Here is a 14,882-nt window from a genome sequence, read left to right on the forward strand (position 1 = left end):
TATACGCTATACACCACTACACTATACACTACTTTACACTACTACACTCATATACACTATACACTACTATACACTACTATACACTATACACTCATATACACTACTATACACTATACACTACTATACACTATACACTACTACACTCATATACACTACTATACACTACTACACTATACACGACTACACTCATATACACTACTATACAAACGTACAAAATCAGCAGGGGATCAAATACTTTTTTTCCCTCACTGTACATGCAAAAGATGCAGCAAGCCTAGAAAGAGTCATCGTCCAGAGACTGAAATCTGACAACATACATCTAGCCGACTGCCGGGCACAATTGTAATAAAGGACTCTGCAGGCGATGTAGGTCTCCGTTTGTCCTTTATTGGGTTCTTGTCTCGCACCCCGCGGCGTCCACGGTCGGACCCGCGCCTCTACTGCCGTGCACCCCACGCACGCTTCGTGTGCCCCGCACACCCGGCAGCCACACCGCTGCTCCGTGTGCCCCGCACACTCCACTAACTCCTCACACCCCGCTAGCTCCTCACACTCCGCTAGCTCCTCGCACTCCACTAACTCCTCGCACTCCGCTAGCTCCTCACACTCCGCTAGCTCCTCGCACCCCGCTAGCTCCTCGCACCCCGCTAGCTCCTCGCACTCCGCTAGCTCCTCGCACTCCACTAACTCCTCGCACCCCGCTAGCTCCTCGCACTCCGCTAGCTCCTCACACTCCGCTAGCTCCTCGCACTCCGCTAGCTCCTCGCACTCCACTAACTCCTCGCACTCCACTAACTCCTCACACTCCGCTAGCTCCTCGCACTCCGCTAGCTCCTCGCACCCCGCTAGCTCCTCGCACCCCGCTAGCTCCTCACACTCCACTAACTCCTCGCACTCCACTAACTCCTCGCACCCCGCTAGCTCCTCGCACTCTGCTAGCTCCTCGCACTCCACTAACTCCTCGCACTCCACTAACTCCTCACACTCCGCTAGCTCCTCACACTCCGCTAGCTCCTCACACTCCGCTAGCTCCTCGCACTCCGCTAGCTTCTCGCACTCCGCTAGCTCCTCGCACCCCGCTAGCTCCTCACACTCCACTAACTCCTCGCACTCCACTAACTCCTCGCACCCCGCTAGCTCCTCGCACTCTGCTAGCTCCTCGCACTCCACTAACTCCTCGCACTCCACTAACTCCTCACACTCCGCTAGCTCCTCACACTCCGCTAGCTCCTCACACTCCGCTAGCTCCTCGCACTCCGCTAGCTTCTCGCACTCCGCTAGCTCCTCGCACTCCGCTAGCTCCTCGCACTCCGCTAGCTCCTCACACTCCGCTAGCTCCTCACACCCCGCTAGCTCCTCGCACTCCGCTAGCTCCTCACACTCCGCTAGCTCCTCACACCCCGCTAGCTCCTCGCACTCCGCTAGCTCCTCGCACTCCGCTAGCTCCTCGCACTCCGCTAGCTACGGCTACCCCACGTACACCGCTGGCCGACGGTCCCGTGGACTCCGACCACGTGGCAAATGGCGCCACTCCTCCGCCACCGCCCAGCGTGGCTTTCCCCTATTTCCACTCTCTTCCAACCCCCAGATCTCTTCCGGCTCTCTCCCTATATTCTCCCTATCACGTGACCCTGACCCCTCCTTCCTGTACTGCCCCCGTCTCCGCCCCCGCTCACCCCGACTCCCATTGGAGCCGAGGTGAGCGGTGGCTCCTCCCACACGCTCCGTCAACCAGGCTCCGCCCCCCCAATACTCCGGCCCGCGTGAGTGGCGCGGAGGCCAGCACCCACCCTGTTCTTACTGGAATTACACAATGTTATGACAATGCTGCTGTGATGACTGGGCATATATCCGGCCTTCAACAACGAATATGTGACAACAATCACAGAGCATTGTTTGTCAACTGTGACAACCACAGCTTAAACTTAGCAGGAGTACACTCAGCTAAACAGGATCCACTTGTCGTCACATTTTTTGAACTGTTGAAAGTATATATTTGTTTTTCTCTCGTTCAACAATTCGTTGGGAAGAGTTAAAAAAAGCTGTGCCCATCACAGTAAAGCGGGAGTCTGAAACACGCTGGAGTGCACGATCAGAAGCTGTTAAAGCTATGAAGGACTGGATGAACTAGTATGGCTGCTAGACAAATTATCGGAGGACGTAACTATGACGCCTGAAACCAGAAGTGATGCAGAACAGTTACAGACATGCGTATTAAATTTTAACTTCATAGTTTTATTACATTTCTGGAATGTCATTCTTGGAAAAATTGATCGTGTTCAGAAGCGCTTACAGGATCCTACTATGAATTTCAAGAAAGCAGCAACTGATCTTGAATCTTTGGAACATGAATTTGTCAAGCTTCGTGATGATTTGAGCCAAGTTGCTGTAGAAAACGCCAAAACAAGATGCACAGCCTGGGGATCGATGTGGACAGAAGAATTAGGCGACGTCGGAAGATGCCAGGAGAACTGGCAAGAGATGCAGGACTTTCAGCAGAAGAAGAAATTATGCGCGTTATGAAGAGCATATTGTATCGACTTCAACAGATGTTAACACGGTTTTAACGACTAAAAGACCTGAACACAAAATTTGGATTTCTGCTGGACGTCAAAATTCTTCTATCCGACACAGATGTCGATGCAATTCGTCGAAATTGCACAGATTTTGGAAATGTATTTGACACCGACATCAATGGCCACGAACTTTTCACAGAAATTGGAGATTGCAAAATGCTGCTCAGTAACCGGAATGAAGTTCTACCAGAAACTCCTTTGGATCTTCTTGGTTTCATTGTGTTTTATGGAGACGACATATTTCCGAATATGCGAATTTCACTGCAAATTTTATTAACAATAGCAGTTTCAATTGCAAGCTGTGAGCGGTCGTTCAGCAAATTGAAACTTATTTTGTCGTATTTGCGGCTTCAATGGGACAAGATCGTCTCAGCGATCTTGCTCTTCTTAGCGTTGAAAGAGAAACATTGGAAAACACAGATTTTGATTACGTGATTGACCAGTTTGCGACAGTGAAATTGTAATAAACGACTGGACCACGATGTCTGGCTCAGTGTCCTTTATTATTCGGTTCGTGCTGTACACCCACACGGCTGTCTTTACTCTGTAGCTTCTCCACGGTGCTGACTCCAATGTCGGCCCGATCCACAACAGCAGCTCCGCTGCTGTTTCTCTCACACAGCCCCCCTTGGCTGTACTCGCTGCTGCTCTTCTCCCTCTCTCTCCGCAGCTCCTCCTGGCAGCCACACCGCTGCCTCTAACAAGCAGCCCCCTCTCTCTCTCTCTCCGCAGCTCCTCTTGGCAGCCACACCTCTGCCTCTAACACGCAGCCCTCCTGGCTGTCTCCTCTGCAGCTGCACACCACTCCGCAGCTTCCTCTTATCTTCGGGGTTGGCTCCCGATGGCCGTCGGCGCCCCCCTCTCCACACTCGCCCGCGTGGCCTCACTCTTTTCCGCTCACACCCCGACTGCCTTCCCCTTCCGGTTTACCCGCTTAAGGCCCCGAACCTTCCCCCCACGTCACATGACTCCACCCCCCGTGACGTCACATCCGGAAGGTCGCTTACGCCCGCATTACACCACCCTCCCCCGTAGAAAAATCCCAGCCGACCTCGGCTGACCAATAGCAAATCGTAATGCGGCGAACCGAGCTTCCCCCCCTAAAGGACACTAAGCATACAATGTAACAGCAAGAACAACAACAACACGCAATTAACATCAACGAACGTACAAAAAGCATGCAATAAATACAACTGTAAGAAGAAAATAACAAGACAACAACAATCAACGAAACGTAAGCGATTTGGAACGTGTGCGGGTCGCCGGCCCGTCCCGGACGGTCGGCGGCCCACTCGCAGAACGGGAACGCGATGAAAGTCGAGGAATGACAGGGGGTAATCCCCCTGTCGCAGCTGGAAGTCCACCGCCGTCCCGTGTCTCTAAAGAGTTAGTCTTGGGCTTGTCCTGTGACCGTGCCCGCAGCTGGGTCGGAAGGGCTGCAGGGCTCGAAGGTCCCGCAGACCTGGCAGGCGTCCTCCGAGCAGGGCCCCTCGTCCCCCGCAATGTCACGGCCGGCCTGTCTGGAACAGGTACGACAGGCGCTCGAGCAAGATCAATGGACGCAGGCAGGGGAGAGTCAGCAGCAACAGACCCCGGCAAGGCAACATTGGGGGATGACGCATCATGTAAGGGAGCAACATATGGTTTCAAGCGCGACGTATGCACAACCCAGCGACGAGACCCAATCTGGACGCGTGCTGACTGTGGGTTGGGAACCGCAATGAGGCGTACGGGACCATGCCAGGGTTTGTGCAATTTCGGCGAGGTCCCCGGACGTACCTGTGGACAATGAAGCCAGGCTAGGTCCCCAACCTTCCAAGGGCACTCCCCCTCAGACCGTCGCGCATATCGCTCGTTCCGGGCCTGGGCTTTGGCCGTAGCCACGCGGGCATTCTCCCGCGCCTCCGTGACTCGGCGAACCGTGTCCTGAATGTATTCAGGAAGTGGTTTCCGAGGTCCCTTCACCCCAGTTCCCAATTGCACATCCACCGGCGGCACGTTTTCCCGACCATACATAAGGTAAAACGGCGAATATCCTGTAGCCGCATGAGGCGTCATCCTGTACGCCGAAAGCACCCCTGGGATGTGCAGATCCCAATCTGATTGTTGTTCACTCACGGTATGGCAAAGCATGGCAGACAATGTCCTGTTCAGCCGTTCAACCATACCATCCGTCTGCGGATGGTATGGGGATGTCCGTACTTTCTTAGTCCCAAGGCCCGCGCACACTTCCGCCAATAATTTAGAAGAGAAATTCCTGCCCTGGTCCGTGAGGAGTCTCTCAGGCGCCCCCTTATCCATAATATACCCAAACAAAAAGGCGTCGGTAATGGCCGCGGCCGACTGATCGGGCAACGGCCAGGCCATCGGCCAACGGGAGAGGTACTCAACCCCTACCAGCAAATATTTATTACCCCTCGCCGATGGTGGAAAAGGTCCCAATATGTCCAGTGCCACCAATTCATTGACTCGAGACACCTGAATCGACTGGAGAGGCGGCACGTAAGGATGTTTCGGCGGCTTACGTTGTGCACACGCAGGGCACGCGCGCACGTGCCCTACGACATCTGTCGCCATGCCGTGCCAAAAATAATGACGTTGCAACGTCAACAAGGTCTTCTGCACCCCTAAATGTAAGAGAGTGTCACAATGGAGGGTTCTAATCAACTCGAACCGCAAGGACGTTGGTACCACCAGGCGCCAACGTTCCTGGAAACCCTCCCGCCACATAAGCAGACCATCTCGGAGAGCGGTTTGCGGCCCCACAGCCGTACTCGGACTCCCATTGTCCTTAGCAGACCGCTTCCGCAAGGACACCAATGACTCATCCATCATCGGTTCCCGGATCCAGACAGACCGCGGCAGATTCAAAACCCCGTCAGCCGGTCCCGGCTCCATCGGAGTGTCCGACTTCTCGACGGCCAACGTGAGCGGCTGAGGGGGGTTTGGAATCGGCGAACACCTATGCGTCCCCGACTCACATTTACAAGGGCCGCGCCGCGGTAATCTGGAAAGTGCGTCCGCGTTCGCATGGCGCACTCCCTTCCGATGTTGAATTTGGAAGGAAAATTCCTGTAGCGTGTCCAACCAACGTGCCAACTGTCCGGATGGCTGGTCAATTTTAAGGGCATATTGCAAGGCCGCATGATCCGTACGCACAATAAAAGAACGACCGTAGAGGTATGGTCGAAATTGCCGTAGAAAAAAAACAACCGCCAATAGTTCTCTGCGAGTGACACAGTAGCGGGTTTCCGCAGGAGACAAGACTCGGCTACCATACGCCACGACACGCTCTACACCCCCTTTAGACTGTGATAACACCGCCCCAATACCTGTGTCACTCGCGTCCGTATCAAGAATGAATGGGTGATCGAAATCGGGATAATCCAATGTTGGGGCCGTGGCCAATAGATCACGCAGACTCCGAAAGGCCGCCTCCTCCGGCTGTCCCCAAACAAACTTCCGTCCTTTACCCGTAAGGAGATGCAAAGGCCTCGCAATCGTCGCAAAACCCGGCACGAATCTTCGGTAATACGAGGCAAATCCCAAAAACCGCCGAACATCCCCCACGGTGGCCGGAGTCGGCCAATCCCGGACGCACGCCGTCTTTTCCGGATCCGTGGACACTCCCTCAGCGCTCACAATGTGCCCCAAATAACGGACGGACCGTTGCAGTAGGTGACATTTCTTTGGTTTGAATTTCAATTTGGCAGAACGCATCCTCGTGAACACTGTCTCCAGCCGCGTCAAATGTTCATCGAATGTGCGGCTGAAGACAATGATATCGTCCAAATATATAAGACATGTCTCCCACTGCAACCCCGTCAAAACGAGCTCCATCAATCTTTGAAATGTAGCAGGGGCCGCATTCAATCCCATCGGGAGACAGTTGAATTGAAATAACCCCTGCGGCGTACGGAATGCGGTTTTCTCCCGTGAGGACTCGTCAAAGGGAAGCTGCCAAAATCCCGAAGAGAGGTCCAGTGTGGAAAAGAACTTAGCCCCCGACAATGCGTCGAGGGAGTCATCCATACGCGGCAGGGGGTACGCATCTGCCACCGATATCTTATTCAATTTGCGGAAATCAACACAAAATCGCAATTTGCCATCCTTCTTCTTAACCAAGACGACTGGAGCGCCCCATGGGCTGTTAGATGGCGATATAATGTCCGCAGCCAACATGTCTTCCACTGCCCCCCGTACGTGTTCTCGCTCCGCAGGACTCATCCGATGCGAATTTAATCGAATAGGGGCAGCATCGCCCGTCTCAATGTGATGGTAAAGCAAGGAAGTGCGGCCCAAATCCAAATCATCGGAGCTGAACACATCGGAATATGTCAACAACAATTTACGCAGCGCACCACGTTGCTCCATGGACAGGGAAGAATTTTCGTCACATAATTGAGCAACCCAACGATCATCCGAACTCCTTGGCTCGGAAACCCCAGCAACAACTCCCCGGCTATGTGGACAATCATGGGTCGCAAACGCCGTAGTGGCATGTGCCACAACCGTACCGGCCGGGACACGGACGTTTTCTCCCCCCGCATTAAGCACCTGCAAAAACGGTAATTGATCCGGCCGGACGATGGTCTGTGCCCCCACTAACGCCAACCCGGTTGTTATCGTGGCGGACGGTGACAACAAGACCCCTACTGCTCCTAGCCGATCAGGCAGGGGCTTCCGATACCGCAAGGGTATAAGCATCTGTGTACCAGGTGGGATGTCCACAGATGCGACGGACAGCGCCTGCACTTGTACGGCCGAAGCAGGTCGCCCCCAGGGCGACGGCAGAAACGACATTTGACGGCCCCCCGGCAGTTCAATACAATTCTCATTGATCTTGATCAAAATGGGCATCTTAGCCAAAAAATCGGTGCCTAACAAACAAGGAACCGCCAAAGATCTCGATATCAACACAACACCCGAGGCCGACACATCCCCAATAGATATCTTAGCATCCACCTGACCCACGATACCCATGCTACCCCCGTTCGCAGCGACGCACGACCCATAAACCGGACGCACAGCCCCCGACGGAATGCCCAACAGATGGAAAATGACATCCGATATAATAGTCGCAGACGCCCCCGAGTCAACCAAAATGCGCACGTCAACACCTTGTATGGACCCCGGTACAGTGGACGAACCCGTAGCGGCCGCGACAACTCTCCGTGCCAATTTGCGCCACTGCGTAACTGAATGAAAAGGCCCCGTCGATGGCCTTTCTTTAACAACAACAATAGGATCGCGCAACACAGGTGGTGGGTGAGGTGGAAAGCCTTGCCGAGTGTCTGGTGCGTGCCGACATGCCTGTTTCGGAGGATCTTTAGCCGACTTGACCGGTGCCGAGGCCTCCTGCTGCGGCGGAGCCGGGAAGCGGGCCCAGCAGTCTCTGGCGTAGTGGCCCCTACGCCCGCAGCGGAAACATTCGGCCTCGTTGCGCCGAAGCGCAGGCCTCGCCTCCTGACGGCCCCGTTCTGGTAGCACCGCGCGCGGTCTCGGCCCGCCGCGTCCCGTCCATGGAGCGGAGGCGGCCGTCAGTTGTTGAGGGCCCCGGTCATCCGGAACATAGACGGCCTGCGCAGGGTTCCACCCCAGCGCCTCCCCTTCTTTGACGGGCCCCCCCGTCCACGCCGTCACTTGTTTCCAGCGACGGAGGTTGAATTGCGCATCGAGACACTTAGCAGCCATCCGGGAAGTTAGCTTCTCATGCCCACACACAGGCATGGGGATCCCTAGATCCCGAGACAGCTCCAACATTTTCCCTAATATGAGAGGCTCAAGCAGGTCCTGTGGCGTCTCAGGATAAGCTGCCATGGCCAGCTCCAGCACCGCACCCCTGAACGCCACGGGCGACTCCTCTGGTGCTCGTTGTCGTTGAGCGAATCGCCGATGCGCATCATCTGGTGGCTCATAAGCATCGGCCATTTCTTGAAAAACACCACGTAAAGTTGCCTTCTTATCGGTCGCTATGGAACGGAAGAATCGGACAGATTCGTCGTCCAGGAGAGTCGGCAACACCTCCAAAGCCTCCGCATCGGTCCATCTTGCTGTGCGTACCGCCGCCAAGAAGCGGCAGGCGAACGCGCTCCAGTCCCCACCGACGGAAAATTCTTTAACCGTTGTAAGGTGGCGACTCCGACTCCTCTTCCCGCCGTCTTCCAATGGTGGTGGTTGTGATGGCAAATTCAAAATGGCGTCGGCCCGCGGCGTGGCCAAGATGGCGGTTTGGCGCCACGGAGCGCGCAAAATGGCGGCCTCTTGCCGCGTGGGCAATGGCGGCGGCAGGACAGGCAACGTGGCGGCCCGCGGAGCACCACTTGCATCATCCATCGTCCCTGGCGCGACGAGATGGCATAGATGCGCCAGGACGTCCTTAAGTGCCTCCAGTTGTACCGCCATCGCTTGCCATCGTTGGTCCGCGTCTGATGATGTCGACAAACCCGCCACCGCGCCAACATCCTCCACTCCCGTTCCCGTGGTCGCCTCAGCCGGGCTCTCCTCCACCACCCCAACAGGATCCGTGGTTGGAGGGAGTTCGTCGTCGTCGGACGAAGAAGCCGATGCAGGCGCCGGATTAACTTTCTTCCTCACTTGTTTCGACATGCCGTTGCACTTCCGACACCAGTGTAATAAACGACTGGACCACGATGTCTGGCTCAGTGTCCTTTATTATTCGGTTCGTGCTGTACACCCACACGGCTGTCTTTACTCTGTAGCTTCTCCACGGTGCTGACTCCAATGTCGGCCCGATCCACAACAGCAGCTCCGCTGCTGTTTCTCTCACACAGCCCCCCTTGGCTGTACTCGCTGCTGCTCTTCTCCCTCTCTCTCCGCAGCTCCTCCTGGCAGCCACACCGCTGCCTCTAACAAGCAGCCCCCTCTCTCTCTCTCTCCGCAGCTCCTCTTGGCAGCCACACCTCTGCCTCTAACACGCAGCCCTCCTGGCTGTCTCCTCTGCAGCTGCACACCACTCCGCAGCTTCCTCTTATCTTCGGGGTTGGCTCCCGATGGCCGTCGGCGCCCCCCTCTCCACACTCGCCCGCGTGGCCTCACTCTTTTCCGCTCACACCCCGACTGCCTTCCCCTTCCGGTTTACCCGCTTAAGGCCCCGAACCTTCCCCCCACGTCACATGACTCCACCCCCCGTGACGTCACATCCGGAAGGTCGCTTACGCCCGCATTACAAAATCAAGAAAAATGAATCTTTTGTAGACTATGCCAACCAGTCTACGACAGTGACTGAGTGAGCCATGTAATATAATTTCTATAAATGTGCTTCTTTAAATAAAATGTTTAATTAAAATTTAAATTGTTATTCCTTATTCGATGAAATAGGAAAATGTAATTAAACGGGGGGGGGGGGGGGGGCGCCAATTTTATAGTTTGTCCCCGGGCGCAAAATATCCTAGCTACGCCTCTACACTACAATACACCACTACACTATACACTAATATACACTACTACACTATACACTACTACACTATTACACTACTACACTATACACTACTACACTATACACTACTATACACGATACACTACTATACACTGCTACACTATTACACTACTACACTATACACTACTACACTATACACTACTATACACTACTATACACTACTACATTATTACACTACTTTACACTACTACACTATACACTACTTTCCACTACACTATACACTACTACACTAATATACACTACTACACTATTACACTACTACACTATACAATACTACACTATACACTACTACACTATTACACTCTACACTATACACTACTACACTATACACTACTATACACGATACACTACTATACACTACTACACTATTACACTACTACACTATACACTACTACACTATACACTACTATACACTATACACTACTATACACTACTACACTATTACACTACTATACACTACTACACTACTTTCCATTACACTATACACTACTACACTAATATACACTACTACACTATTACACTTCTACACTAGACACTATGACACTATACACTACTTTCCACTACACTATACACTACTACACTAATATACACGACTACACTATACACTACTACACTATACACTACTACACTACTTTCCACTATACTATACACTACTACACTAATATACACTACTACACTATACACTACTATACACTATTACACATACACTACTACACTAATATACACTACTACACTATTACACTTCTACACTATACACTACAACACTATACACTACTTTCCACTACAATATACGCTACTACACTACTATACACTACTACACTATTACACTACTACACTATAATTGTTGGTTCTTTCGGTAAAGTTACGTAGGTATAAAATAAAATAAATCACGACGTTTCAGGCGCAACACAAGCGTCCATCATCAGGTGGGAAAGCATGGTCTGCTGCTGAGGCAGATTGATTTAAAAGGTTTGAAATGGGTGTTGCCCAAGGGTCATAAAGAAGTGGCCGGGGCTAGTGATGTTAATGTGAGAAATTAGCATGTAACTGTAAGATAAAAGAGCGGCCTTCTCGAAGAGGGCATGGAAGTGGCTATGTTTATGTGAGAGATTAGCATGTTAATGTGACATCGAAGAATTGTGCAATCCAAAGGCATGAGTGCAACCTAACGGGTGCAACCCAAAGGGCATGTGAGTATGAGAGTGCAATCCAAAGGACATGTGAGCATGAGAGTGCAATCCAAAGGCATGAGAGTGCAATACAAAGGACATGTGAGCATGAGAGATCTAAGAGAGAGGCATAGAGAGAGAGACACAGAGAGTCGGAAATAACAGCTGACATAGGCAGATAGGATGGAAACATCACAGTCAGTTAAGCCTTTATCTGGTTTAATTACGTCCTTCCAATGATTGCTCAGTTTGTACCCATTCTCTCAGTTGAAGTTGTGTCGGTGTTGATGTATCTGGATGGCTTCATGAACAAATCTCTGAAGGTAACCAGTAAGTTTGCAGAGTACCTCCGTCTTGGAAAAATCAATTTCGTGTGAGCCCACAGTGTTAAAACAATGATCGGCAATGGCAGAGATATTGGTCCTACCTTGTTACAGATCTGCCTTGTGTTCACGAACGCTGTCCGAGACATGTCGTTTCGTTTCTCCAATGTAACTGCTGCCGCAACCACAACTCAGTTTGTAGACACCAGGGTATTGCATGTCAGGAATCACATCCTTTACAGATGGGATTAAATCACGGATTTTGTGTACTATGTTGAAACGAACCTGGATCTTGTGTTCGTTTATATTTTGGAAATATTTTTGGTAACCCCTGCTATGTACGGTAAAGTGATGGTTTTGTTTGGATCCTCAGAAGGTTGTCTCCGCATGGCTGGGGAGACAGCTTTGCGGATTGTACGGTCCGAGTACCCGTTCATCTTGAGGGCTTGGTGTACGTGCTCCAGCTCACTGGCTAGGTGGTGCTGGTCGGAGATGCAACGGGCCCTATGGTGTAGTGTTTTGATGAGGGAATTCTTCTGGGCCGGATGGTGGTGGGAGTCAGGCTTTAGATAGGCATCAGTGTGGGTGGCTTTCCTGGAGACCGAATGCCCCAACGAGCCATCAGGTCTCTTCTCGATCAAAACATCCAGGAATGGAAGCTTGCCATCCTTTTCCACTGCCATGGTGAATTTGATAGACGGTTGTATGGAATTGATGTGGTTGAGAAATTGGTTCAGTGCTGGCAGGCACATGTGTCCAGATGACGAACGTGCCATCCACGTATCTCTTCCACAAGGAAGGACGTAGGGTGGATGTCTGGATGGCATTTGTCTCAAATTTCTTCATGAAAACATTCGCTACCACTGGCGATAAGGGAGAACCCATTGGGGTACGCCGTCAAGCATATACACGGTGTGTGTGTGCCGGCAGGGCGGAGGAACTGGGACAAGGGTCACGGAAGACCTCATAGGGCGGAGGCCCTTGGAACCCTCTGGTGGGTTCGAGAAGGGAGGCGTGGCCAGGGCGGAGCCGGGGCAGAGCGAGGGCAGAGCGAGGGCGGAGCGAGGGCGGAGCGAGGGCGGAGCCAGGCCGTGCCGAGTAAGATAAAAGCAGCGAAGAAAGAGAGCTCCAGGCTGCCGGTTCTGGGAGTGGACTCGTGTCGTCGTCACTGTCGTCGCCTTCGCTACTACTGCCTCGATAATTGCGCGGCCGGACAGCGGTTGGTTGTCTCGGTCGACGCCGTCGGTGCAACGCGTTTAGGGGCGCTGTGCGGCTATGGGAGGGAAGGAGGAGAGCGCTGCGTGTGAACCGCGAAAGAGTGTTACAATAAAGAAGGTGCCTCCTGCAACTACCTCGTCTCCGACTTGTGCTACACTACACATACATGCAGCGGGTGTTGTCGATCAAATGAACGGATGTGGGAGGGAACGCGGAACACCTGGAGCAAGCCCACGAGTGTGAGGAGGAAGCGCTCGATTTCACTCCAAACATTTGAGTCCACTGTTTTGTTTGGTATCGCTGTTCCTGCTTTCTCCTGGCCAAGCCTCCCCGGGGGTTTTCTGCTCCTTCCTCCTCCTCCTCCCCTCATCCTCCGCCCTCTTCCTCCCTCCTCCTCCCCCTCCTCATCCTCCCTCCTTCTCCCTCCTTCTCCCTACTCCTCCTCTCTCCTCCTCCTTCCTCCTTCTCTCCCTATCTCCCTTCCTCCTCCTTCCTCCTCCCTCCGTCCTCCTCCCTCCCCCTCCTCCCTCCTCCTCTACCTACCTACCTACCTCCCTCCTCATCCTCCCTCCTCCTCCCTCCTCGCCCTCCTCCTCCCATCCACAACCCTACCCTCCACCTGCTCCCACCTCTCCTCCTTGCACCTCACACTACTCACTCCTCACTCCCCTCTTCCTGGTCTCTCTTCACTCCTCCACCTGCTCCGAACCCTCACCTCTCCCCTCCTCATCCTTCCTCCTCCTCCTTCCCCCCTCAATCCTTCTCCCTACCCCTCCCTCCTCGACACCCACGCCGTGGGGGAAAGCAAAGGGGGTGGGGAGCGGGCGGAGTTCACCACTATCATCTCTGCACGTGATCCACCAACCCTAGCCACTCGCACTCCAACCGCGGTACTAGAATCGCTAACGGGGGGGGAGGGGTGCGGCCCCCCGTGGCCACCACGGGGGGGGGGGGAGGTGTTTGACGGTGATGGTTGCTACATCGCCAATTAAAGCGGAATTCGCGGCCCATGGGTCGATATTGTGCGGCGTGATCCCAGGAACCATGGCAGAGCCATTTAATAATAGCGAAGGGATGGAGGCGTTGGAGGGGGGGGGGAGGTGTCGGGGGTAGTGGAGGGGGTGAGAGGAGGGGGTGGAGGGGGTGGTCATGAAGGCATGGGGAGGTTAATGTGCCGTGCAAATGTTTCTATGAAGGGCAACTTTTTTAGAGGATCACTCTCTCTTTCTCTCTGTGCATGGGCAGCAACACTTTGGGTGGGTTACCACCTCCTGCAATGCGAAAAACCGGGACGTTTGCGTTTTGAGAGCGAGGAGATAATCTCATCGTAGCGAAATAAAATAAACTATTTCAAATATTTCCTTTTTATTTTACAAGGCAAGAACCACATGAGCTATGTCGCTCTTTTTTTTACAGAAGCGACCTGGCCACAAATGATAGCCCACGGGATTGTCTCATCGTGTGGAAATTTATAGCAGCCAAATACTATAAACGCGTATTGCGAAATGTGGAGGGAAAATCCGGAGGATCCGGAGAAAAATTCCACGGGACCACGGGGAGAGAGAGGCATGCAAACTCCAAATATACAGCAGCAGGCGTCAGGGTTGGGATGAAACCCACGGCCTCCTGTACACCAGGCGAGGTAGTTAACATCTCCTAGCCACCGTGATAATGATGAGAGAGAGAAACACGCAAACTCCAAATATGCAGCAGCAGGCGTCAGGGTCGGGATCGAACCCACGACCTCCTCCATACCAAGAGAGGTAGTCAACATCTCCTAGCCACCGTGGCGCCCCACACACAACCACTCCGTGACAACCCACGCGTGCGACATACAGACACGAAGCATGATCCCCCCATCGACGGATCAAGTGGAATCCGCATTGTTGCTGGGACATCCATAGTTGGATGCCATCAACATCAGCTCCCCGCCACCAACTCTAAGTTCCCGCGGATCGAATCTTTTCTGGAATGGGTAGTGTTAGTATATGGGTAGTGTTAGTCTATGGGTAGTGTGTAGTCTATGGGTAGTGTTGAGTCTATGGGTAGTGTTAGTATATGGGTAGTGTTGAGTCTATGGGCAGTGTTGAGTCTATGGGCAGTGTTGAGTCTATGGGTAGTGTTGAGTCTATGGGCA

The sequence above is a fragment of the Lampetra fluviatilis genome, chromosome 61 (genome assembly GCF_964198595.1).
Source record: "Lampetra fluviatilis chromosome 61, kcLamFluv1.1, whole genome shotgun sequence".
NCBI lineage: Eukaryota > Metazoa > Chordata > Hyperoartia > Petromyzontiformes > Petromyzontidae > Lampetra > Lampetra fluviatilis.